The sequence below is a fragment of the Chiloscyllium punctatum genome, chromosome 39, assembly GCF_047496795.1.
Source record: "Chiloscyllium punctatum isolate Juve2018m chromosome 39, sChiPun1.3, whole genome shotgun sequence".
NCBI classification, from domain to species: domain Eukaryota; kingdom Metazoa; phylum Chordata; class Chondrichthyes; order Orectolobiformes; family Hemiscylliidae; genus Chiloscyllium; species Chiloscyllium punctatum.
In genome coordinates this window covers 51,857,352-51,874,631 of record NC_092777.1, presented here as the reverse complement: position 1 = coordinate 51,874,631, position 17,280 = coordinate 51,857,352, and the positions used below count along the sequence as shown (strand labels likewise).

Below are 17,280 nucleotides of genomic sequence, written 5' to 3'. Positions count from 1 at the left end.
ATGGAGCCATCGGCAAACAAGACCCAGACTGCACTGAAATGAGTGTCTCAGATCTATCTTTCTGATATGCCACCATTCTAACATTTTCAGATATTGGGATGAAAGACTCATTGTAGATTATCCAGCTTGAAAAAATCAATTAAGACAACAGGAAAATATACAATAGGACCACAGCTTTTGGGAAAAGCAGAGGAAAAATTGATTTGCAACAGCAGAATTGGAAGATTCTCTCTCTCCCCAGTTTTCTCTCAGCCTCTGGTAAACAGTGTCTGATGACAAAGCGACCAGAATTATCCATTGAATAAGAACTCAAGGATTCTCCAATGTTTGCTTCTGTTGAAAACACAAGTCGATAACTATGATCTCCGATTAAGAGCTAACATCTCCAGAACTACAAGAAAATTACCTATTCGTGATTTTCCTTTATGAAATAGACATCCTTTTCCTTACAAGCTATATACCCATGTTTGTGGGAGTTTGATGCTACATTTTACTCTCATCTCCAGAACTACAAGAAAATTACCTATTCGTGATTTTCCTTTATGAAATAGACATCCTTTTCCTTACAAGCTATATACCCATGTTTGTGGGAGTTTGATGCTACATTTTACTCTTTTTCTCAGGTAAGCAACAAAAATCTTTTCTTGTCTCCTCAATAAAACCTTGTAATTGGCTCCTTCACCTTGAATAGTGCTGCTTTTTATTTAAAGTGGAACACAGTTATGAGCTAAAAAGAATGAAAATCTTTGCTATAGCCAAGCTAAAGGATTGAAAAGAGGGGAAATGATTCATCTCTCCCCACAATATCATAGCACCTTTTAAGTTGAATGGTTCACAGCAGTTAGTGAGATCTTTTGCAGCAGAATATCCAGGAGGATGGTTTTAAGGAGAACTTTGAAAACTAGAACAGGTTAATTACTTTGCCTGCTTCATGTTTAAACAGTTGGTTCTGAGTTTAATTCACAGGCTGGCTGAACTGAAGGCTATTTTAGCTTTGACAGATTTGCCAGAAAAAAAAACATGTAGCTCATTTTAAACAAACAAAAATACAATTGTCTCATCATGGAACTTTTTAATGAGTTCAAGGTTTTATCCAGATAAGTTATGGCATTCATGTTGAGTCTAGTTAGGTCAGAGAGGCTGCTGTGATAGGTTTGAAAGTTGATAAAAATTATTTTCTTTTCTACCTGCCACCTTTTTGTATGGGCCCATCCTTAAAAAAAGAAGTGTTTGAATTCCCTGAGTGACTATGAATGTTCATATTTAGTTAGGTACTCACCCGCGATGTTATACAGTCTGTAGAGCGAATGTCAAAAATCAAATTATTTACGGCGGCCATTTTAATAGCTAGATTGCGTCTAAGCTTTAAATTATTGACTGCAACATCACAATATACTGGCCCTGGCAACAAAATAACAAAACAGTACAGTACAAAAGGCAGCAGTTGGCCAATGAAGTCTTCACCAGCTTGCTCTTGTGCAATAATTATACAGTTTTCAAATACAAAGTTCTGCAATTTAAATCTGACTTAGAATTTAGTTTTATCTTGATTACTGGAGTGTGAGCTTTAAGTTAATCTAACTCATCATGTATTTCAGTGACTAATTACTATATCTTTTAAAAAAAAAGAAGAATTCAACTTAATTTAGTCCTCAGGATATGACTCACGAAAGAACTAACTCATTTTTGGGCACAGATACAGATCAGAAACCTACAATTTTTTGAAGGATGCATTAACATTGGAAGTTTGGGAAATGAAGTTATATTCTCACAATGTTGTGGATTACTATGTTTGAATTTATCACAGCTGTCAGACTTTTTAGATCAGACTGTTGGATATGGTTTGACCTGGAGCCACCCAACTTTGGCGGATTCTCTTGATGAAAATAATTTTTTTTAAGCTTATGCCATTCAAGGAAAAGCCTTAAGTTTTTTTAGTAATATTGATTTAACATATCATGGCGGAAATGGTTCGACTGAGTGTCCTCTTCACTTGCTTTTTTGCTAAGACTGGGTACCTGTTTAATACAGATAATAAGTTGGTTAAGATTACAATGAATGGACTGGACTTCCAGCTGGTACACTCATTCTGGAACTCTTACGTAATGAGCGGTGTATATTTCTGAGAGCAAATGTTCGTACAGTGAACGTAAGCAACAGGTTATGCAATAGATTTGTGACTTTGCAAAACCTCAAAAGCAATGACAACTATTTTCTTCATTGCTGAACTCAGTTTGAAATTGTTCATTCCACCATACCAAACCTACTCCAAATTATATAATTATATAGTCAACAATTGGTGAACAGTGAGTTGTTAGAATTTTGAGAGTATCAGTTTTTTTGCAATCTGTGCTGTCTAATTAGCCAGGCTTTCATCCTGTTGCTCATCTGGCAGCAATTCATGTTAAAATAAACAAAGTATGATAACAAATGTGCTAAACCTGTTGATATAAATAAAACCTTCAAAGGATTCTTCAAAATAGCTGTAATACAAGGAATGATCAAACAGGATAGTTAAAAGATATAAATTTTAGCAAGACACTAAATGATCTGATCAATATAACAATAAATGTCTTACAATGCCTCTCACAGTATGTCAAAACATACATTGTTTTATAAGGTCAAATATAATGTAGTTCATAAATTATGTGTGCGTGCCTTTGCAGATCTATAAAGTTTAACCACCACTAAGTAAACACCAAATGCTGAGTGGCTGATTGCAAAATGCATGATCTGGTTATGTACTTTTCCCAATTTTAAGTCATTGTCAAAAACTTACAACTGGCCCCTTTTCTTCAGTGAGTTCCACACTTGTCTGCCAAGAGACTGTAGACACAGCAGTAGACGTTGATCTGTGTTACATCCATTTTGTGGTCAGAAAATGGTGGCAAAGGAGATCAAATTTCAGAGATGAACACCCCAATGGCTAGCCACTGCCTGGAATAACAAATAGGTAAGGTCTGCTTGGCAGGAGTCCTCCAATTATGGCATTAGGCCCAGGACAGTGACAAATCTGAGACGGGTGCCTCTTTGAACTGCCCACAGTAGAGTAGGAATTGCTCAGTTTCCATACAAGCCCAAGGAGACAGCCCTTAACATCACCTCTGATACTTAGGTGATGTGGATCCAGGAAGAGCAGGAAGTGTCCTCCTATTTCACAGCTTGATCCAAGGTCATATTTTGACTTGTGGGAGTTTGCTGGGCATTAATTGCTTGCTGTGTTTTCTCCAGCAAAACAAAGACAACACTTCAAACGTAATTCATTGACTGTAAACTGCTTTGTAATAGTAAGATACTCAGGTGTTAACCTTTCTTTTACTGTGTTTTTGTTACCTTGTAAAGCAAACAGCTGGGAAATTATGAGCGCTGAAGCAAACATAAATTTGCAGAACGTGCAGTCAATGCAGGACATATGTTAGTGTAAAATTTATGTACACAGGTACAGTGTTGGACTATAGCATGTAAATTATTGAAGCTACACTTAAGAACGTCAGCCTAACAACCTTTGAGATGTCCTGATGCTGTGAAAAGTATCTACTGAAGGCAAATTATTTCATACCTTGTTATTGGCCTATAGGGTCTCTTTAGCAGATACTGGTAGAATAGTTAGAACTAAGAAGAAAGTGAGGTTGCAGGAAATGGCACCCATCATCCAGGCTGCCCTGCTGAGGTGAAAGACTTGTTAATGTCAACACACACCCTAAACCAGCTATAGGTTAGTGCATTCTAGATTCAGATTGATACACACAGGCATGTGGAACTCCTTCTCTTACTTATACCTGTCCTCTTCTTCCAGATATATCCGGAATTGAGGGATTCCTACAGGCAGCCCATGGTATTGTCATTCCAGTGGTTCAAAGGGAAGATTCATTGCCTGGCAGAAATAAGGTAAGGTGAAATTCAAATGAATAGTTCTCCATCAGAAAATAACGAATGGAAATAGAGATACTTATCAAGCAAAACTAACTTGTCAATGATTGTACCTTTGAACTGCATTTCATCTTCATGAGATGATGTCGGAAGGCAAGTATGCCTGTTTAGACAGGTGCACATTATCTTTGGAGAGAATGAAATGGAATAACTGGGCACTGGAATTGTGACGAGTTCCCATCATCACTACAAATTAAACTTAGTTGAAGTAAGTCCAGCGCTCAATGAAGTCAACGGGCTTCCTGTTTTATGGGTAAGAAGAAGACTTGTGACAGAGTTAAATCAGACTCGAAACATTAACTCTGTCGCTCTCATTACAGATGTTGCCAGACCTGCTGGGCTCAACAGCACTTTCTATTTTGATTCACAATTTATGAATTGTGTCTAATCTCTTGCAGTCGTAGTTTATGTGCAACTGTTCTGCTGCTGATCTTAGGTCTATGACTGAGAAATGAGATAACATGCCCATGCTACAAACATCCTTGGATCTGCAGTACGTAATGCTAACCTACATCACTTTGTAAGGTTGACAACGTTTTTTGTTTGTTTTTGTCTTAATATTGAGGGCATGAGTTATTTTATGCATTTATGGGATATGGATATGGAGATGGCTAGCATTTATTGCCAATCCCCAGTTACCCTTGAGAAGGTGGTGGTGATCTGCCTTCTTGAACCTCTGCAGTCCATTGCCTGTAAGTAGAATCACAATGCCGTTATGGAGGAAGTGCCTATATTTTGACCCAGTGACACTAAAGGAAATGATGATATATTTCCAAGTCAGGATGGTGAGTGGCTTGGAGGGGACCTTAAAGGAGGTGACGTTCCCATGTATCTGCTGCACGTCCTTTCAGACAGCAGTGGCTCTGGGTGTGGTAGCTGCTCTCAAAGGAGCCTTGGTGAGTTTCTGAAGTGCACCTTATAGACGGTACCCATTGCTACTACTGAGCATTGGTGGTGTTGGACGTGAATGTTTCTGGTCATGTCAATCAGGTGGCTGCTTTGCCCTGAACATTATCAAAGTTCTTGAGTTTTGTTGGAACCTCACTCATCCAGGCAGGTGGGAGTACTTCATTCAAGTGCTAGTTTGTGCGTTGCAGTTCATGAACAGGCTTTGGGGAGTCATGGCAGGATGATCGTGTACAAAGACATATTCAAGAATTCCACACTACCCACTGAACCAAAACAGTGCCACTCCACCTCCTGCCTCACCCTATATCTTAATGTGGTATAAGGTGTAATCATTAGTGAACCAGATGAATCTTCCCCCAGTTATTAACATAGTCATCTTAATTCCAGACCTTTTATTGAATTCAAATGCCATTCTATGCTCTGGTGGAATTCAAATGCAGGTTTCCAGAACATTAGACAGAAAACAGAAATTGCTGGAAAAGTTCAGCATCTGTGGAGAAAAATCAGAATTAGTGTTTCAGGCCCACTGACACTTCTTCAGAATGTGTTCTGCTTTCTCTGCACTGCTGCTGCCTGACCTGCTGAATTTTTCCAGCAATTTCTGTTTTTGTTTCTGATTTATAGCATCCACCGTTCTTTCGGCTCCCCTGAACATGACCTACATTTTTAGGATTAATGGTCGAGTGACATTGCCACTAGGCCATTGTCTCTTTTGAAGTTCTAACTCGAAATAGTCTGAGTATTTGAGTAAATTTTAAAACTCCAAGACTGCAATTAGTTTCACTTGTAGATTCGTTTAACTGCAACATTTGGAGTATTGAAAGTCGACAATGCATGATAGAGCTGACTCTGTAGGGAAAAAATCTTCAGTTTAAAACAAAACAAATTTTACTTGTAATTTTTAATTTTGGAAGAAAAAGAGCTAGATTCCAGGTGTCCAAAAATATAACTGAATATATTTAAATCAGCGATCAATATGTTTCTAGCTATTAAAGATTGCAAGTGATATGCAGCAGTGTAGGAAAATGGTGTTGAGGTATATTTCAACTTTGGTCTGCTCAATGGCATAGCAGACTCAAGGAGTCAAATGGTCTGCTCATGCTTCTATTGTCTATGCTCCTGAATGCAAATCACCAGGATCTCAAATAAATCAGGAAACACTAGAAAATCTCAGTGATCAGACAATATCTGCAAAGAGGAAAACTGAGTTACATGCTCCAAATCAACACTGTTCATCAGTGACCTCTCTAGTATCTCAGCTTAAGACCTACAGCTGGATCCCACATCTGTTTCAGCTGTAACAAACATAAGAGTTGATCTGATATAAAAGAATGTCCAATTTGAAGATGAAACATTCCAGAACAATTATACATTTCATTACAAATTTAAAAATGATGATTTTTTTGCCTTGCAGAGGAACTGAGCAGAAGTTTGAATATCTTCCATCTAACACTTGAACTGTGTGTTTTTTTGAACCTGAACAGGCAGGTAACCACATTTTTACTAATCATAGTTCTTCCACTATTTGTATAAATTGAAACTTGCAACATGGAGTGTAGAATCCAACACCATGAGAATTTGGTCCCACAGGTTAGTTGTAAAACGGACAGTGAATTTGCTGTCTTTCCAATTCATCAGGAGAATATATTTGGAAAATCAACCTGAAAATTCAAGGTAAAACAGTGAAGTAGTGGAAGCTTTCTTCTTTTAGTCTGCACCTAAGAGAAAACCAAAACGATACAGCAATGATGACACAGTGGAACTTAAAACCATATCATGCCAATGCGCTCTATTGCATACTAATACTCACAACTGTTCTTAATGTTAAATACAATGCCAAGTACTGGTTTTGAGTTTTACAGACCTTGTATAAAGCTTCTGCTTTAACTGATTGACACTGCACTTTGTGTAGCCACATATTGGAATATTGCGTGAAAGAATTTGCTTGAAAAATGTCCACACCAATGCAGGGAAACAACAGAGCTCTGGAAAGCACAGTGCAATTTGAGGGGGATTTAAAAGTCATCTTGTCATGGTGCTAGATGACCATGTTACTTCATGGTACCATTGAACATCTATTCATGGGCCTGGGTGACTATTAACTTTCCTGTAATCTGTACAGTTAGCTTTTCTTATCTTGCTTTACACCCAAAAAGAAGTGGGAAAATGTTATTAGGGCATCGGGATTATCCCAGTTCAATTAACAACAAATAAATGGCTCTGTTTATAAAGAATCACCAAGTCAAACTCTTCCTCTGAGATGTTTTTGATTCCCTTTTTGTGAGAAAGTCACACATTGCAGCAGTTCATATTGAAATCAGCAGCTCAGAGCTTCTGGCAGAGCATCATGTTTAGCAATGGATGGATGCACATCGTGGAAGGCTTTGAATGAAATCATGGCTGCCACAATATATTACTTTGTAATATTGTTTTAGAGTATAATGGTGGACTAGCCAATGTTTAATTTTCAATGTCTTTTGACTGATTTTAGCCAATAATATTCGTGTAGACATTGAACTTATTGACATTGAGTAGAAGACCATGGAACAATTTCTTCTGAAATCAGTTTTCAACCCTCATATCAAGTTGTGAGGTATTTTGCTCCTGACTAGCCAAATTTGCTAAGAATAAGATGTGTACCTATCACTAACCCTTCTGTGTAGCACAACATGACACACCAAGACACAACACAACATGCAACTCAACATGACAAGAAAACACAACAGTACATGACACAACATGACAGGACATGTCACAACACATGTTACGGTACTACACGATACAACAGGCACAATACATGACAGAGCACAATATGATGTAACAAGTTTGACACAACATGAGACAATGCAACACTACACACCAGCACACAGTGTAATGTGACACACTTTACATTGAGGTTGGCTGAAGTTGAAGAATCTTTTGGTTGGACACAGAAAAAAATATTCATACCATTTCAAAGTTTATGACAGGATAGTCTAAAAATATTTCTGCTTCTGCATAGTAGACTTTCTTAATACTAATTGAATAAATTTTCCAAATTGCCCATGAAATAACTTGTTTACAGACCATTGCATTGTCGAACCCTGCAACTCGTTAAGATTGCAATGTCCCTCCAACACTGACCTCTTGCACACCCTGATTTTCTGAGCTTCATTATTGTTGGCCATGCCATATTTCTTTGCCCCAAGCTCTATAATGCCTTTCACAAACCTCCCCACCTCTCTCCTACTTTTAAAAAGTTACTTGATATTCCTCTGTAGTAAGGCCTATACCTTTGTAATCCACAAGTGAAAGACTTATCTTTCCTTTGCTTCCTTTAGATTTTAGCTAATTCAATTCCCCTTCCAGCCAAATTTCCACATTTTACTCGGTCTAACCCTGAAATCATTTAAAGCTCTGCTTCGCCTGTCCTTACACTCACTATGTCTTGTAATCCTCCCACTGTCGTAGTAGATAATGTATTCTGTTTTCAAATTCCTTCATCATGCCAATCGCCTCTCAGCTCCTATAATCCACAACCACCTGAGACATCAGTGCACCCCTAATTCTAACATCTTGAATCTTCCCGATAACAATCCTTCTGCCATTGGTGGCTGCCATCTTGACTATCATCAGAAAAATCTGGAATCCCCTCCTTAACCTTTCCATCTTACTTTCTTCCCTTCAGTCACTGTTAAAACTATCCCTTTGATCAAGCTTTTTGGTCATCTGCCCTAATATTGCTTTGTGTGACTCAGTTTAAAATATTGCATTACAATGTACTCATGAAGTACCCTCGGACTTTTTATTATGTTTAAGGTTCCATAAAAATAGATGTCATTATTGTTGTTTAGTCAGATTTCTTTAACCAAGCTTTTTGTCCTTGTCCTGATATTGAACTGAAGTGGCCAAGCGACAAACTTCATTCAAATATTTCTTCTAAAAAATGCTGTGGAGCTGTAAAAATACAAATTGTTGATGGTGTCCTTCTTGTTGAGATTCAATTCACAATCTTATAGATTGTGGCACTAACTACACAGGCTTAATAATAAATGCAGCTCCAAGTCATGTGAATGGTGTTAGCTAAGGTGAGAACCATGAAGAGGAAAATAAATTGTCTGCCACATTGTGCACACCTTCCTGCTCAATGATGCAACATTGTTGACAGAGATTGAGGAGCTGCAGGATCTACAAGCAGATGTGAGACTTCCCAGAGGACAAAGAGGATGGGAAAAAAACACGTACAATATCATAATGACTGGAAGACTAGGAAACAGGTGGCAGTGACAAGCAAATACATCAAACTTCTTCAATTTGTAAGTAACTTCAATCAACTTTCTTTGAATTCAATGCAAAGTGACAATTTACAGTTTAGTTCTCAAATTATTTTTTTCCTCTTTTCCAGCTTTTTTAAGGAACTGGTAAATTCAGCTCAACAGGACGTGAAAAATATTCCGATAGGAAGTTTCATCTCAGTATTCTGGGAAGGCCTGATGTTGAGTCATGAAGTGTTCTGGGAGTTTTGGCTTCTGTCATTCTGCATTGTGGTCCAATTTAGAAGCTGTTGTTGTTTGAAAGCACATCATGAGTATTGCAGAAAGAATAATTAGAAACCAGTGCCTACCACTGAATATATTTCTGTTGATTGTGGGATACAGGAAGGCGGTTTACAACATTAAATCATAAGAGGATAAAGGAAATTGGAAGGCAATCAAAAGTCATTGCTGATTGCTGCTTTGAAAGTTGTACAGCCTACCATTCATCTTAGCCTCATTGAATAGCGCTCATACATCTCAGTCCTGTTCATCATAAGGTTAGTTCACACTGGAATGGCCGGCCCATCAACTAATTTGTCATTTACCTCTTATTTATCAGACACTCCAACTATCAGTTTGACTACAGAGTCGATAGCCAGTGATCAGGACCCCTGCCCCCTCTATCTCACTTCTGCAGGATAAACACAGACACGCCAAATAAAAAGACAAGTGCTAATAGCAGTATCCTCTCAACACCTGTCTTCTCCGCTAACGGCTTTGGCAATGCTGGGCTTCACAATGCTGAGCTGCCAATTTTAAAACCCAGTCATGGCTTTCAAAATAGAATTGGGTAAGTACTGGAAAAGAAAAAGTTTGTGGGGAAAGGACAGGGAATTGAGAGCAGTGGAGTTGCTCTTGCAGAGAGCCGGCACAGACGTGATGGGCTAAAGGGACTATGTCTACATCAGAGCCATTTCATATCTGTCTATATGCACACCTTCACCCCAAAAGCACTCTATTCTAATGCAGGCTGCACAATACAACCAACAGGAAACAGAGTCTCATGACAGTGTGATGCTGATCCAGTCCATCATTTTCCTCATCTCTTCTGTTCAGGATAGACAAATTTATGTGTTACTGTTAATAGAATGTGCTGCAGCAAAGGCATCATGTTTTATTAATACATGTTAATGCTGTGCAAAGACTTTAAGTGGTGTTGCAGTAATTCTAAGACTGTTGTTCTAAATGGTCGAACCTGAAAGTAACCAGATTTATGGCAGATACACAGTCATCTCTGCAGCCCACAGGAAGTAAAATCACACTGCTATCCCCAAACTACATTTAATATTTATATTGTTTTTCCTGTATTCGAAGGCAAGAACTCGAATTTTGCGCAGACTATAATCTATGTTGTGTAGAATCATCAGCTAATTCCTCTGATCGGATGACTCTGCCATGATGAGTTTTTTTTAACATTTCCGCAGATGGCAGCAAACCAAAATTAAAGGGCAGATTTATTTGCTTTGTGCATGCACATAAAGGACCCCTTTTGGTGCTAGGATATGGGGTCAAGAAAGATTGCTGACTGTGATGTAGCCTGTCCATTAATTTTCCTCTACACAGTCTGGCAAGGTGACTAATAAAACTCAGATACAAGAAGAGGATAAACTGCTATCAGCACTCTGTTTCAACAGGACAAGATTATTCTGTTTGTAGCTACAGCATGACAATTATCCTCAAGGAAAAATTAAAATATTTAACTCAATACATTCTCAGGTCCTGTACCATGCTCCAGTACAGGGCCTTATAGGGACTCTGGTGCAAAATTTGAAACAGATATCGAGCAGGTTTTTGTGTTCTGTTTCCTGCTTTTTAATCGACTTTTGATAATGTCTCACTTTTTCCCAGCAGTGTTAATCTCATTCCTATCTCTGGTATTAAAAGAGCTCTCATTCATCAATGCTCGACTCATCAGGAATTAGCCACCATTATTCACAGTTTCCCTTCGTATTGATGTCCATGAGAACGTAAAATGGGAGACTTCTATAATTAGTAGTAATCATAATATCACCCTCTTTACATACTTCCAAAATTAAAATAAGCTCCGTCTCCTTCAGCACATTCAATCCTCTCTCAATTGTCCCAGTGTTAGCTCAGTCACATTTCCATCACCGTGATATGATCATCTTTACAGGAACTTCTGGAAGTTGAACTAATGAGACATCTTGAATCCCAGCAGTGGAGTCTTTGTACCAGAGCCTTTAGAATCATTGAGAGCTTCATAAATACTCAAGAACCTCTGGTTTCCAGAACTGCTGTTTTCCAGTAGCCAGCGTTGTCTCACACACCTCTTCAAAGTAAGAATGACATTTTACAATGGTTAGAAATATATATAATTGCACTTTTATTCATTTGCACCATATATCTTTTTCTTTTTGTCCACGACTATTGTGTCAGAAGTATGTAGAAATACAATGAATGCTGAAAATCTACTGGAACAATCATTAAAGACATAAAATTAAAGGTCAGCTCAATGGCTAGCGCTGCTGCCTCACAACGCCAGGAACCCAGGCTCAATTCCAGCCTTGGGCGACTGTCTGTGTGGAGTTTTCACATACTCCCCATGTCTGCGTGAATATCTTCTTGGTGCTCTGGTTTCCTCCCACAGTCCAAAGATGTGCAGGTTAGGGTGGATTGGCCATGCTAAATTGCACATAGTGTCCAAGGGTGTGTAGGTTAGGTGGATTAACAATGGAAAATGCAGGGTTAGGGAATAGGGTTGGGGGTGAGTCTGTGTGAGATGCTGTTTGGAGAGTCAGTGTGGACTTTGGGGCTGAATGGCCTATTTCCAAGGTGTAGGGATTCTATGCATGTGTAGGCTATGTGGATTAGCCATGGGAAATGCTGGGTTGCAGGGCTGGGGTGGGTCTGGATGGGATGCTGTTCAGAAGGGGTCAGTGTGGGGTTGATGGGCCAAATGGTCTGCTTCCCTCTTGGAGGGATACTGCGATTTTGTGATGACCAGATCACATATCAGGAGATGGTGAATGTCACAGGCCCATACCTCGATTTATTCATGCAGCTAAATAAGATGTTTTGATGGTGCAGGAGCCAATCTCAACTTCCTGTCATATCATTGGTTGTTTATTAAATGCACTGTTCACAAAACAGCACATTACAAAACTGGCACTTGGTTTTCTTTGTCAGTGGCTATTTAGGTTCCAGTCACCCATTGGCATGGGTTGCAGCAGCAGCTAGGTCTGTTTACTGCAAATATCTAGAACCAGTCAAAGTAAATTTAGCAACTGCTCTTCCCTTCAGCAATACAAATCTTCATTTGGTCTTGCACTGACATTACATCTTTTTGGAGGAGAAAGTGAGGACTGCAGATGCTGGAGATCAGAGCTGAAAATGTGTTGCTGGAAAAGCGCACTAGGTCAGAAGGGCTGATGCCCGAAACGTCGATTCTCCAGTTCCTTGGATGCTGCCTGACCTGCTGCGCTTTTCCAGCAACACATTACATCTTTTTGTGCTAGTAAAAACTCTAAAGGGAACTTGCTTTATGCTTCTACAATTGCAGCCAGTCATCCTTGAAACACAAATTGTTCTCGCCAACAACAACAGCCACAAAACTCCCAAGTATGAAGGGATGGACAGCAGGGTGATAATGTGACATTAGTTGTTTGTATAGACCTTTTTAAATGGGTAAATCCAGGGTGTAATACAAATAGAACCCAGTTAGCCACAATCAGACCACACCATGGTGGAGGACTGTTGAATTCAATGCAAGCTCCCATGTTATTGAGCAACATTACTGATTCTGAAGGACTCCGATCAACCAAACAAAAGACATCATAATGGTTAATTCTTCCTTGAGCAAAGTCAAACATGGCACAAGCAAGCAAGACCTTACTGCTGAATGACTCTGAATGCTGCTTACACGCATCTTTTGTGGGAAGTGAGCCACTCATTTCTATGAGTCAAAGCAAAAGATATTTGGATGGAAAGGGAATATCTTTCATTTCTTGCCCAAATCTACATAGAAATTAGCCTAAAAACAAAACCCAGATGTAATCAAGATTTGGAGATGCCGGTGTTGGACTGGGGTGTACAAAGTTAAAAATCACACAACACCAGGTTATAGTCCAACAGGTTTAATTGGAAGCACACTAGTTTTTGGAGCGCCGCTCCTTCATCAGGTGATAGTGGAGGACACAATTCTAAGGCACAGAGTTTATAGCAATAATTTACAGTGTGATGTAACTGAAATCATACATTGAAAAATACCTTGATTGTCGAGGTAAAAACAATGACTGCAGATGCTGGAAACCAGATTCTGGATTAGTGGTGCTGGAAGAGCACAGCAGTTCAGGCAGCATCCAAGTAGCTTTGAAATCAACATTTCGGGCAAAAGCCCTTCATCAGGAATGGGCTTTTGCCCGAAACGTCGATTTCGAAGCTACTTGGATGCTGCCTGAACTGCTGTGCTCTTCCAGCACCACTAATCCAGATACCTTGATTGTCTGTTGAGTCTTTCATCTGTTCGAATACCATGATAGTTTCACTTCTTTCATGTGCAAATCACAAAACCTTTTTTTAAAAAGTTGCATTCTCAGGTTAGCTGTAACAATGAGCGTTAGCTAGACAATATGTTGAAGGTGTTAGCCCCTGTGTTCTCTGTCTATGTCATGATGTTTAAATTGATTCTAATCTGAAAAGTGAGATAACAGAGTTTTATATGAATTCATGCAGTAATCAAATTTACTTTATTCAAATAAAGACAATGAATTTCTTGCTAAACCCAGTTAATTGCAGAAGAACGTGAGGCTGTTGATACCACTTCTTCGCCATGTTTTGATTAGATTAGATTAGATTACTTACAGTGTGGAAACAGGCCCTTCAGCCCAACAAGTCCACACCGACCTGCCGAAGCGCAACCCATCCATTCCCCTACATTTACCCCTTTTACCTAACACTACGGGCAATTTAGCATGGCTAATTCACCTAACCTGCACACTTTTGGACTGTGGGAGGAAACCGGAGCACCCGGAGGAAACCCATGCAGACACGGGGAGAATGTGCAAACTCCACACAGTCAGTCACCTGAGTCGGGAATTGAACCCGGGTCTCTGGTGCTGTGAGGCAGCAGTGCTAACCACTATGCCTCCGTGCTGCCTAATTGACTGATCAATTACTATAGAATTACAGAATTATTATGGTGTACGATAGGCTATTTGGCCCATTGCATCCAAACTGGATCTCAGAGCATTGTAACTTAATGTCAATCTCTTGCCTTTGCCCTGGACATTGTTACTATTTATAAAAATATCCAATGCCTTCATAAATGCCTCAAACACCACCCTTCCAGGCAGTGCATTCCAGACTCTATCCATTCTCTATGTGAAAAAGTTTGTTTTTACCTCGCATTTGCTTCTTTCATAAAATACTTTAAAACTATGCCGTCCTGTCCTTGTTCTGTTTTGTGCTTGTAAGGAAAATTGCAGATGTTATTCTGCATAAAAGCAATATTTAGATTTTTAAGCTGGAGTGGGTTCAGGGTGGGCAGGATGCTGCAAGGGTGGGAGCAGGAAGAAGTAACTGCTCATTTCCCATGAGCTCTTGAGACACATACCAGAAGACTTGCCAAGGCATTGCAGCGCTTTTGCTGAGAGTGCAGGGAAGTTTTCTTCCAGTTGCTGTATATCATCTCCCCTCTGCAATTGACTCATGTAGACATTTCCACAAATACTCTACTAGGTCTTCACAACAGAGCATACCTTCGTCTGCTCTGTGAAGTTGGGTTAAGGGAGTCCTTTGAATCTACCAGTTTGACCAAGACTTTGATCACCAGTACCAAAGCAATCTATACAACTAACCTGCCAAACTTTATTTGGTAAGATTCTTATGAAGAGTCTACATCTGTGAAATTCACTCTCCTAGGAAGTGGTTTTGGCCAAAACATTATGTTTTTCAAGAAGGAAGTAGATATAGCCCTTGTGGCTAATGAATACAACGTCATGTGGGAAGGGTGAGATTAGCTCGGTCATAAGCCGTGATTATATTGAATGGTGGAGCAGGCTTAAAGGATCAAATGGCCTACTCCTGCTACAATCTTCTGTTTCTATGAATCCATACAAATGTAGGTTGATGTACATTGGCAGAGCTAAAACTGCTGCTAGGCCAACTAATGGTGAGATCGGTGGATCATATCAGTTGGAAGGTGTCACTGTTCTCAGCGCTCCCTCAGAGCATCAGTAGTGCAATGGAAGTGGCAAGACTGTCTTCTCAAGACATGTCAGCACATCCTGCACCCTTCCAATCAGGCTGCTATAGTGCCAACAAGGCTGGGCAACACTGCTCTGGCAGCTACAGATGGGCAGCAACCTGCGATTGGCTCTCACACACTCAAACACCCATTAGACATTGGGTGGGAGCATCTTGAGGGTGCCCACATGAGAAACAACAATCGTGTGCCACGAGGTTATCATCTTGTAGCAGCAAGTGAAGGCAGTAAACCCTGTTTGGAAGAAAGCACCAAGGGTTGATCATCTGGGTGAGAAATGAATCAACAACATTTATTGCATATGCACTTTAAAATGGGTGTGACCCTTGCAAAGACATCAGGAAAGTTTTAGTTTGGTGCCAATCTGTTGACCTTGGTTGGGGGCAATAAATAACATGACTCAGTGGATCTTCATGTAAGGAAGTTGCCAGCACCTACCAAACCTTGTCAATCTGATAAGGAGTGGGCTGGAGGATGATTTTTCTCCTGTGCTTGTCAGGGATGTTTCCCAAGAATCACTCACATCTTTCAAAGACCCTGGCAGATCATTTTCGCTAAAGTTTGAAGCGTCCGTGGATTCATCTATTGGCTATTTAGCTCTAAGGGGATAATTAATCCGAAGGTGATACAGAACTTGCCTGTAGGTAAAATGGCTCCTTTTGGAGGTAGAGAATCCGGAAAAATATCTTTTTTTTTAACTTCGGCTTCACAGTGAAACTGCCGCGATGGTAAGAATGCTGTTTGCCTTTCCAGATAAGAAGTATGGATATTGACAAATCTCACTGATGGCTCCTGCAGGTACACGAGGTCCACATTAACCTTACAAACTGCTACTTTTCCTAGTTTTCAGGATGGCTTCATTGGCCTAAGCCTAAAGGGGCTCAGATATTCACTTTACCTCTCTTGTGCCACTAGAATAGACTTGCAGGAAGTTGATTGACTGCCATAACAGTAGTAACATAGATTATTTGAGAACAGCAGCATGTATTGCTGGAAAGGGTAGCTAATTTCCTAATCTGTGAGGTTCAGTTGCAGCTGACATTTTATACCTTTTAGCAGTTTTCTTTTAATCCGTTCCACTGTCTGGAAGTCTGTGATGCTGATTGCAGCATCTCTGTGGATCGGTGTCAAACTCCACATTTAGTAAGTCCCCTAGCTCGCTATGCTCTGCAGTGTATCAACAAGTCCAAAGGTCAGCGAATCTTATCCTCCTTGTTGGTGACCCAGTCGGAACTTAAAGGAAGCAAAAGATAAGTCGATTTAAAAAGCGTGCAGCCTAATTAAATAGAAAAAAGAATTGGCTCAGGTTGTGAACAGCTGGTCCTTTGAATTATGTTACTAAATCCAAGCCATGTTTAACTATCAGCTTGAAACATGTCATTACAAATATTTACCACAGCAAAATGAGAGTACAGTGCACATATTTCAGATGGAGGCCATGTAGCACCATTTAGTGATGTTTTCTTTATTATTCAATTTGCCCTGCATTTTTTTTTTCATACCCTGCTTTACAATGCAGAATCTCTGAGGGCTACCAGAGATATCTACACAAGTATCACTTGTTCAAAAGTTTCCCTTTCAACTTTGATTAGCAGGATGAGATCAATCTGTTATGATAAATATGGCAATTAATGTCATTGAATTACAAGTTGATTTTTTTAATGTGAAACCACATTGGTTATGTTCCAGCATGGTGGTCAGAACTGATCCTCTTGATCATGTTTAAAATATTAACATTTGGAAGAATATCCGGTTAAAGCATGATCCCATCTTAAACTGAATCACTGAGCGATGACTATAATGAAAGGTATTATCAGCATTTCCTAGATGTAATATGGCTGTAGTGAATTTGGCTAATCCTTCTTTATAACCTCTGATGTGAATCCAAATAGATGATTGCATTCCTTTATTCAGCCAGGTGCC

At 39.5% G+C, this 17,280-nt stretch overlaps 1 protein-coding gene across 5 annotated transcripts in view; it reads left to right on the top strand.

Moving 5' to 3' along the window:
- Positions 1-17,280, top strand: part of LOC140464050 (inward rectifier potassium channel 16-like) — a 124,572-nt gene that overhangs the window by 84,322 nt on the left and 22,970 nt on the right. For 2 of the 5 annotated variants that reach the window (XM_072558693.1, XM_072558694.1), the window contains exon 2: positions 3,797-3,888. The gene's annotated coding sequence lies outside the window, so the exon portion shown is untranslated. Of the gene's footprint in view, positions 1-3,796; positions 3,889-6,264; positions 6,328-8,986; positions 9,135-11,177; positions 11,432-17,280 lie in introns of those variants that run through there. The other 3 variants (XM_072558695.1, XM_072558696.1, XM_072558697.1) reach the window with 3 other exon arrangements.